Source organism: Lathyrus oleraceus, chromosome 5 (assembly GCF_024323335.1).
Source record: "Lathyrus oleraceus cultivar Zhongwan6 chromosome 5, CAAS_Psat_ZW6_1.0, whole genome shotgun sequence".
Taxonomy (NCBI): Eukaryota; Viridiplantae; Streptophyta; class Magnoliopsida; order Fabales; family Fabaceae; genus Lathyrus; species Lathyrus oleraceus.
The window spans coordinates 542,127,209-542,138,306 of NC_066583.1; the positions used below are offsets into that span (position 1 = coordinate 542,127,209).

The 11,098-nt window shown below is 30.4% G+C and overlaps 1 long non-coding RNA gene across 1 annotated transcript; it reads right to left on the bottom strand.

Annotated features, from left to right (window-relative positions):
- Window positions 1-5,867: 5,867 nt before the first annotated feature.
- Window positions 5,868-6,327, bottom strand: LOC127086238 (uncharacterized). Its single transcript, XR_007789444.1, has 2 exons — window positions 6,243-6,327; window positions 5,868-6,126 (listed from the first exon to the last, which is right to left on the bottom strand). It is a non-coding gene; the product is annotated as an uncharacterized LOC127086238 (long non-coding RNA).
- Window positions 6,328-11,098: the final 4,771 nt, after the last annotated feature.

An 11,098-nucleotide genomic window follows, 5' to 3' on the forward strand; every position in this document is an offset into this window, starting at 1 on the left:
TTGAACCCAATACCAACCACTTGTGTTGGGCCTTATCTGTTAGGCCCAAAGCCTCATATTCCAAGTTGCACACCCCTTGGTTCATGCACTCCTGTAGATTTAATTGCCTTCATTTTATTTCTTGTTTTTATCTTTCTTTTTGTCAATTTTTGCTATGACTTAATTCATGAACATTCATATTTTAATTCATGTTAATTCATAGAAAATTCACATATCATGTTTGATTAGAAAATTTTCCTTTGTAAGATTTAATTGAATTAATTGTAGGAGTTTTTTAAATCTTCATTAATTCCATGTCAACGTCATGTTAATTCATAAAAGATGCATATTAAAAATGGTTAGTTTAATTAGGATAGATTTCTACTTTGGATTTTAATTGAGTTTAGTTTAGAGTTTTCCTCTTTAATTTTTAATTAGAACTCATTAGAAATTAAATTATTTACTTTTGATTTCATGCATGAATGGTTTATTTTGGTGCACTTGAACGATTCTTATATGCATGATTTAATCTTGTATGATTTATGATTCATCCCCATTGTGGGTCAAATGTTCTCAACTCTCATGAACATGTAACACTTTTATTTCTTTCCATTTTATCCCTTTCCTCACTCATTAACCAAGAAATAATCAAAAGCAATCTAACTAGAATCTTTTTTAAAAGAACAAGAAAATAAACTTGATCAAACGTCAAGTGTTTTTCCAAATCAAACTCAATTGATTGTGATGCGAGTGCTTGATCCAACGTCAAGTATCTCTTCCGTTTAATTTATATTTTGTGTTATTCAATCTCAAATTAGTGATCCAACGTCAAATAATTTTCAAAATATTTTTGCAATAAACCTGATGAAAAAGAATGGGATGTACGTACTTGTACACACCATTTCTCAAGTACTTGGGTTGTCGGTCATACTTAGCTTGTGTCCCAATGCTTGTCTTCCATTCAAAAACACTTAACAATAAATGAATTTAATTCGGTCCTCCTAGGGAGAAAAAGAGAAGTTAGGATGAATTATCCTTTCAACTATCGAGTATTCCGATTGTCATTCGTACTTAGCATGTTGTTAGATGGTTGTCTCCCCCTAAGCACCAATGATTAAACTTTCCTCACAAATTTCATAAACAAAAACTCATTGGATGAAAAAGACAGGTTAGGATGCAACTATTCTCTTAACTCCCAAGTACTCGGATTTATGGTAGTACTTAGCTTTTGGTCTAATACTTGTCTTCGACTCTAAAATCAATCACTATCCATCAAATTCAATTTTCCGTCTTAGGGAATTCAAAACATTTTCACAAAAGACATGTTATTTTCGTACTACCACAATAAGAACGAAACTTAAGTCTCTCATACGCGAGCAAATAAGTAACGTTTAACTTGTAGAATGTGATCTAAATGCATCTATTATATAGTAAATTATTTAGAAAAAAATGGTAGAAAATAAATAAGTGTGTTACCTGGATGCAAAACTAAAACAATGCAAAGAATTTTAATGAAAAAGTGTACTCAGTTGATGCCGATAACCATGTTCTCTTGAAAGATGAATAGACAAACAAACGCCGGTAAGGTTATTATTTATTTAATCTTCTACAGATATGTATATAACAATTAGAGTTTACTGGACCTGTATTGTCTGCGTAAATTTTTTTACACAATCGTAGGATAAAAAACTATCAATTTACTAAATAATTTAAGTCATTTTAAAATATCATAATGATTTAATTGAATTTATGTCGTTCATTGGATGATATTTTCTATAACAATAATGTTTGACTGTAATAAATTGAAAATATAAAAAAAGTAATTGTGTTTTACATGGATATTATATTTATCAAAAATGTGTAAAACTAACCATAATAAAAAAATCCATGTTAAAAAAGAAAATTCTTTTTCAAAAAAGGAACTGTTCATGCTAATAAAGAATATGTTTGGTTAGTCTTAAAAATATATTTTTCCTTTTCTTTTGAAAATAATTTTTATGATAATTTATTTTAAAATGCTAAAATTTATTTTAAAATTATTTTTCTAATTTAAATAACTACTTTTAACATTCTATAACAAATATGTACATTATTGAATAATAAACATAGTCAAAATAACATAATTTTTTTAAAACCATTTTATTCAAAAACTTTTAAAATTAACTTTAAATTTAATTGATTTTTTAAAATTTTTATATTCAAAAATATTATTAAAAAGTAATGAAATAAGTAAAATAATGTTTTAAGAAAACTATTCAATCTAATTTTTATTTGAAATTTTAAATAAAATGGTTTTCTATAACTGTTTTTAAAATAAAAATATGTACATTACTTTTAAAACAACAACAAAATGTTTCTAGAAATAGTATTTCTTTGTATTCTTATTATATTATGATGTAAACTAGAGGTGTTCGCTTTGGTTTGAGATGATTGATTAAATAACATCTTATCCAACCCGATTTAATATCATACATTTTGATTTGAATATTTTTTTAAATATTCAAATCATAAATTATTTTATTTGTTAATATTATAAAAATATTAAAAATAAAAAATTTGATATAATATCTAACATATAATACATTAAAATTTAATATTATAAAATATGAACACTTTCTTCCAGAGACTCGTTCTACTGGTGCAGGTTCCTCATAATTGCTAGGAGATGAGACATGTCTGGGGGATGGTGATCTTTGCTCCTTCTAGGAGATGATCCAAAGTTAGTGTTGATGATTACATAATGTATGATTTTCGTATGAGGCCTGACAAAGTTTTACCAACACCCCATGGTGAGCGCCAAATGTTCTCCCTAAAAACTATTTGGAGAAATCTCCATGAAACTTAGGCAAGAGAGATCATAATTGTCCTATTTAGTTAGGTGGTATTAGTTGTATTTGTATTCTTATCCACCTCCCAGGGTTATTAAAGGGATGCCCATTCATATCCCATGTTAAAATGACCTCTAATAATGCCAGCCGTCTTCCTTAAATCCCAAGTAACACCTTTTCCATCAATTTCTGTAACTCCTATGTAATTACGAGGACATTTAGTAACCATCCCATACGACTGTCCATATGATTTCCTAGCACTGAAGTCGGATCCAACTTATTCTTCTGTTAGTGTTATTACAAAATTGGCTCCGACATGCTTGCTTTGTATCTAAGTGAACCCTAATCGGGCTCCAACTTGTGTAAGGTCATCGTTACTTGACCTACTTTCCCTTTTCGTACTCGGTTTTCGAAATCTTAGCCCCAGGGAATTCCGGAATGTACACCTGGTAATTAGTAAATTACTAAAATACTCATGCTCTCGGAAAAATATCAAAATTCAAATATAAAATATCAATTACACTAACAATTAAATAAAATACTTTATTTAAACGTTGAGGGTGTTACAACTCTCCCCGACTTAAAAGGATTTTTACCCTCGAAAATTACCTAGAGAAAACAAATTTGGATATGATTCCTTCATACGGCTCTCCAGCTCCTATGTCAAACTCCCTCCGGCAGGTCCTCCCTAGACCACCTTCACTAAAGCAATCTCATACCTTATGAGTTGCTTCACTTCTCGATCTTCATGGGCAATGCAACAACAATCATATTTTCTCTCACTTGCACATCACCCATTTGGATTATATGTGACGGATCAGGAATGTACTTCCAGGGCTGAGACACATGGAAAACATCATGTAGGTTCAAAAGAAACAATGGAAAGTCCATCCTGTAGGCAATAACTCCAATTCTATGGGAAATCAGATAGGGACCAATAAAATGAGGAGTAAGATTCTTAGACTTCAATATTCTTCTAACACTAGTCATAGGTGTGACCCTCATAAACTTGTGATCTCTCTCGAAAAACTCAAGAGCCTTTATCCGCTTAACGTGATAGCTATTCTCCATACTCTGAGATGCATTCGTCTTCTCTTGGATCATCTTCACTTTCTCTATAGTCTGTTGCATAATTTCTGATCCACGTACAACACTCTCTCTAGACTTAAACCAACATAGACGAGTCCCAAACCTTGTCCCATACAACCGTTCGAACAAACAATTCCAATGCTCGAATGATAGTTGTTATTGTATGTAAACTCAATCAATGGCCAAAAAACATCCCAAAAATCTCCTTGACACAAGTCCTCAAAATATCCTCCAAAGACTAGATATTCCTCTCATTTTGACCATCGGTCTATGGATGCTCTTGGATTTTGTTATCTATTTAAGAACAAACTCAAGGTCACGAGCCACAAATGAAACTTCATCATGATATAAGGCCTAGCCCAATTTATAATGAAATCACGAAGGGTCTCCCTGAAACATGGTTTTCGTATAAACGAAGTCTAAACTAGGGATGTAAATGGATATCCATGGGGACAAATACTATGATATTCATATTCTCCCTGTTAGATAAATATGATATATGTATTTGCCTCATATCCATGCGGGTATCTGTTAAGCGTGTAATCCACGGGTTTTAAGTTACCCGCATATATTTGCTGATATCCATGAATAATATTTTTTTCTAAAATTATTTTTGGAAAAATATATATTTTTAGCTTCTTTTAAAGATACAAAAAGTTATTCTCACATAACATCCATACAATTCGCTCTTAATTTAATTATAAAATTTCATCACATAATTTTCTTCTTTTTCACCAAAACAAAATAAGATACAAACATAATATTCATACATTTTATTTTTAACCAAGCAAATAATAGATGTTGTGATTGTAAGTTATGATGGAGGAGCGGAAAAAAGAGGAGTAGGATGGGAGGCATTGGTTCGACAAAGGAAGGATGACATTGGTTGGTTGGACGGTGAAATTGTTGAAGTGAGGTATGAGTATTGAAGAGCTTAAATATGAAATGACTAATAGAATTTATATGCAATGTGAAAGGTTTTCTTCAAAGTTTTTTTTTTAAAAAAAGAAGTATAATAAGACTACTTTTTTTAGATGATGAAAAGAAAGTGTACAATGAACTAATGATATTGATTTTCTTTATATAATTTATTAATAGATACGAATATTGGTGGACATGAGTATCACTAAATTTTCATCCATATTCATTAACAAACAACTATTTAAATATCCATTTATTTTATCTATGGATACCGATTAAGCTGTCAGTCCCATATCCGCAATGGATTTTATCCGACGATATACGCGGGTATGAGCTTTTTTTTTGCCATCCCTAATCTCAATGTTCGGGTTCTAGAATAGGTCCCTAGAGTCATGTATCAGATTAAAAGTTTCGTCATCAGGATGAGCTAGCGAATTCATGACTAACACTTTGAACTGAACTACTATAGGAGGAGTTGGCGTAAAAAATATATTGGGATGTGCATCTCATTGGTCAATACATGTCAACCCCTTACTTAAGCTTATGTTTCTTTTTGAGCTTGGGCGTAGATCTTATTCTCAAACAAAACTCCAAACCCCATAATGTTAAATAACGTTAAATAATATATAAGATAAAAATAGAAAAGAAAAATAAAAATAAAGCAAAAAATAAATAAAACAAATAAAACAAAGAAAAAACAAAAAAATACAATAATCCTAAAACTAAAGGATAGGCTCGACTGTCTTTAGGGAGCAAATATCCCTAACAGAGTTGCCAATTGTTCCCACACAATAATAATAAATATTTTATCTTTAGAATATTGTTCTCAAATAAATTTATTTTAAATGAGTAAACGTGATTATGACCAAAGTATATAAATAATATCTTAAAAATTAAAATAAAATAAGAACATGCTAAAATCAAACATCTTCCTATTTGGTGCAGTATAATATTTGCAGTATTCTTCTCGATTAAATTTGGTGCAGAAGTTATATTTTTGGTGCAGTATAATATTTTTCATCCACTTGAAAGTTAAATTTGAGATCAATGTAAACTTTATTCAATGTGTTTGTTTTTATTTTTTATTGATGAAGCCATAATTCATACATAAACTTGTAATGGGGTATATAGCTAGATTTAGAGTGTATTTGTTGGACAACAACATAGACGTCCTTGACAACTGCCACTACTCAAACCTTGTCGTTGACATCTCTGTGAACAATCTTCATTGGATGATGGACATTCCTGTGAACAAAACAATCAAATTGGGCATCGTCACTCATAATTTCTTCGTATCTTCTTGCACCACCTACAATCAATACAAAGAATTTTTATACCGAGAAAAGTTTTGTGGCATCATCTATATAGTAAATTATTTGGAAAATATACATGAAAAAATAGGTAGAAAATAAATAAGTGGGTTACCTCGATGCAAAAAATTGCAATGAAACAGTGTACTCGATTGATGCCGATCGCCATGTTCTCTTGAAAGATGAATGGACAAACAACGTCTCTAAATTTATTGTTTATTGAATCTTTTACGGATATTTATATACTACAAATATTAGAATTTGATAATCTGTATTGTGGATGTAAAACACAATCATACAATAAAAAACTATCAATTTATTAAATAAATGATTTAAGTCGTATTAAAATATCATGATGATTTAACGGGATACATATTGTTTATTGAATTATATTTTCTAGAAAAATTATGTTTGACTGTAATAAATTAAAAATATAAAACAAAGTAATTGTAATTTACATGGATATTATATTTATCAAAAATGTGTAAAACTAACCATAATTAAAAAAATACCTTGTTAAAAATATATATATTTTTAAAAACGAATTGTTCATGCTAATAAAGAAAATGCTTGTTTTAGTCTTAAAAATAAATGTTTTCTTTGAATTCTAAAAATATTTTTTATGAAAATTTCTTTTAAAATACTAAAGGTTATTTTAAAATTATTTTTCTAATTTTAATTACTATGTTTTACATTCTGTAACAAAATGTACATTATTGAATATTAAACATAGTGAAAATTACATGATTTTTAAAAAACATGTTTTAAAAATGTTTTTTTTTTAAAATTTAAAATTAGCTTTAAATTTAATTGATTTTTTAAAATTTTGATATTCAACAAAATTATTTAAAAAGTAATGAAATAAGTAAACTTATGTTTTAAGAAAACTATTTAGTCTAATTTTTAATTCGAAATTTTAAGAAAAAAGTTAATTATAAAACATTTTTAAATAAAAACATGTGCATTACTTTTAAAACAATATTAAAGTGTTTCTAGAAATAATATTTCTTTGTATTTTTTTCATAATGTGATATAAATATGGGTGTTCGTTATTCGATTTGAGCTGATAGGTGAAAAAAATTTATCAGAATTTTTTTTTCATTCTTGTTTGCTAAATTTTTGATACCACAATGTAGGTTGTGCGTGGAGAATAAAAGGACCAAGGTTTGGTGGCTTGATTTTCCCCCATCTCCATTTAATTTAAATTCTTATGATTAGGGTTCATAGCTTTAGTGCTTCAATTTTCAGAATTGATTAACATTTGAAAAGAATTGATGAGATTAGGATAAAGGAGGTTGAGAGGAGAAGAAAAGTGGTTTTATTTCTTAATTTCGCCCAACACCGCCGCCTCTGGTGTGGTGGGTCCGGAGCTCTGGTGGTGATCTTTTTATTGGACATAAATTTGAACGTGATGTGTAGAGAAGTATAAGTATGCTTGTTGAATTTTTTCTATCTCCCTTGCCAAATTCAATTGGGCATAGGCCCTTAAGCCCACTGTTTGGCTTTTCATACCCATGTTTTGCTTATGGTCTCATTTGTTGAACCCAATACCAATCACTTGTGTTGGGCCTTATCTGTTTGGGCTAAAGCCTCATTTTTCAAGTTGCACACCCCTTGGTTCATGCACCCCTGCAGATTTAATTGCCTTCATTTTATTTCTTATTTTTATCTTTATTTTTGCCAATTTTTGCTAGGCACTTAATTCATGAACATGATTATTTTAATTCATGTTACGTCATAGAAAATTCACATATCATGTTTGATTAGAATATTTTTCTTTGTAGGATTTAATTGATTTAATTGTAGGAGTTTCTTTAAATCTTCATTAATTATATGTCAATGCCCGGTTAATTCATAAAAGATGCATATTAAAAATGGTTAGTTTAATTATGATAGATTTCTACCTTGGATTTTAATTGAGTTTAGTTTAAAGCTTTCCTCTTTAATTTTCAATTAGAACTCATCAGAAATTAAATCCTTTACTCTTGATTGCATGCATGAATGGTTTATTTTGGTTCACTTGAATGATTCTTATATGCATGATTTAGGCCTTGTTTGAAAGGCTTTTTAAAAATAGTTTTTCTGTATTTAAAAACTAAAAATTTTCAAACTTGTTTGTTGAGTTTATTTTTAAAATTTGTTATCCACACCCCAAGGTTATTAAAGGGATGTCCATTCATATCCCATGTTAAAATGACCTCTAATAATGTTAGTCGTCTTCCTTAAATCCCAAGTAACACCTCTTCCATCAATTTCTATTACTTTTATGTAATCATGAGGACATTTCGTAACCATCCCTTCCGACTGTCCATATGATTTCCTAGAACTGAAGTCGAGCCGACTTATTCTTCTGTTAGTGTTATCACAAAACTGGCTCCGACGTGCTTGCTTTGTATCTAAGTGAACCCTAATCGGCCTCTGACTTGTGTAAGGTCATGGTTACCCGACCTACTTTCCCTTTTCGTACTCGGTTTTCAAAATCTCGGCCCCAGGGAATTCCGGGATGTACACCTGATAATTAGTAAATTACTAAAATACCCATACTCTCGGAAAAATATCAAAATTCAAATATAAAGAATCAATTACACTAACAATTAAATAAAATACTTTATTTAAACTTTGGGGGTGTTACAACTCTCCCCGACTTAAAAGGATTTTTGCCCTCGAAAATTACCTGGAGAAAATAAATCTAGATATGACTCCTTCATACGGCTCTCCAGCTCCTATGTCAAACTCCCTCCGGCAGGTCATCCCCAGACCACCTTCACTAAAGCAATCTCATATCTTATGAGTTGCTTCACTTCTCGATCCTCATGGGTAATGCTACAACAATCATATTTTCTCTCACTTGCACATCGCCCATTTGGATTATATGCGACAGATCAGGAATGTATTTCCAGAGCTAAGACACATGGAAAATATCATGTAGGTTCAAAAGAAACGATGGCAAGTCCATCATGTAGGAAATAACTCCAATCCTCTGGGAAATCTGATAGGGACCAATAAATTGAGGAGTAAGATTCTTAGACTTCATAATCCTCCAAACACCATTAATAGGTGTGACCCTCAGAAACTTGTGATCTCTCTCGAAGAATTCAAGAGCCTTTATCCGCTTATCGTGATAGTTATTCTGCCTACTCTAACATGCCTTCGTCTTCTCTTATATCATCTCCACTTTCTCTGTAGTCTATTGCATAATTTCTGATCCAAGTATAACACTCTCTCCAGACTTAAACAAGCATAGAAGAGTCCTACACCTTCTCCCATACAACCGTTTTAACAATACCATTCCAATGCTCGAATGATAGTTATTATTGTATATAAACTTAATCAATGGCCGAAAAACATCCCAAAAATCTCCTTGACACAAGTCCGTAAAATATCCTCCAATGACTAGATATTCCTCTCATTCTGACCATCGGTCTATGGATGCTCTTGGATTTTGTTAGCTATTTAAGAACAAACCCAAGGTCACGAGTCACAGATGAAACTTCATGATATCAGGCCTAGCCCAATTTATAATGAAATCACAAAGGGTCTCCCTTAGACATGCTTTTCGTATAGACAAAGTCTTAACTAGGGATGTAAATGGATATCCATGGAGACAAATACTATGATATTCGTATTCTCCCTATTAGATAAATATGATATATGTATCTGCCTCATATCCATACGGGTATCCGTTAAGCGTGTAATCCACGGGTTTTACGTTACCCTTATATATTTGCTGATATCCATGAATAATATTTTTTTCTAAATTTATTTTTTGAAAAAAAATACATTTTTAGCTTCTTTTAAAGATACAAGAAGTTATTCTCACATAACATCCATATAATTTGCTCTTAATTTAATTATAAAATTTCATCACATTAATTTTCTTCTTTTTCACCAAAATAAAATAAGGTACAAACATAATATTCCTACATTTTATTTTTAACCAAATAAATAATAGATGTTGTGATTGTAAGTTATGATGGAGGAGCGGAAAAAAAGGAGTAGGATGGGAGGCATTGTTTCGACAGAGGAAGAATGACATTGGTTGGTTGGACGGTGAAATTGTTGAAGTGAGGTATGAGTATTGAAGAGCTTAAATATGAAATGGCTAATAGAATTTATATGCAATGTGAAAGGTTTTCTTCAAAGTTTTTTTTTAAAAATGAAAGTAGTATAATAAGACTACTTTTTTTAGAAGATGAAAAGACAAGGTGTAATGAACTAATGATATTGATTTTTTTTATAATTTATTAACAGATACGAATATTGGTGGGCATGAGTATCATTAAACTTGCATCCATATTCATTAACAAGCGGATATTTAAATATCCATTTATTTTATCTATGGATATCTATTAAGCTATTTGTCTCATATCCGTAATGGATTTTATCCAACGATATACGCGGGTATGAGTTTTTTTTGTCATCCCTAATCTCAATGTTCGAGTTCTAGAATAGGTCCCTAGAGTCATGTATCAGATTAAACGTTTCGTCATGAGGATGAGCTAGCCAATTCATGACTAACGCTTTGAACTGAATTACTCTAGGAGGAGTTGACGTAAAAAACATATTGGGATGTGCATCTCATTGGCCAATACAAGTCAACCCCTTACTTAGCTTATGTTTCTTTTTGAGTTCGGGCGTAGATCCTATTCTCAAAGAAAACTCCAAACCCCATAATGTTAAATAACGTTAAATAATATATAAGATAAAAATAGAGAAGAAAAATAAAAAATAAAGCAAAAAATAAATAAAACAAAGAATAAAACAAACAAAACAATAATCCTAAAATTAAAGGATAGGCTCGACTCTCTTTAGGGAGCAAATATCCCTAACAGAGTTGTCAGCGGTCTCCACACAATAATAATAAATATTTTATCCTTAGAATATTGTTCTCAAATAAATTTATTTTAAATGAGTAAATGTGATTATGACCAAAATAAAATAAACCTCCAAAACCCATAATGTTAAATAACA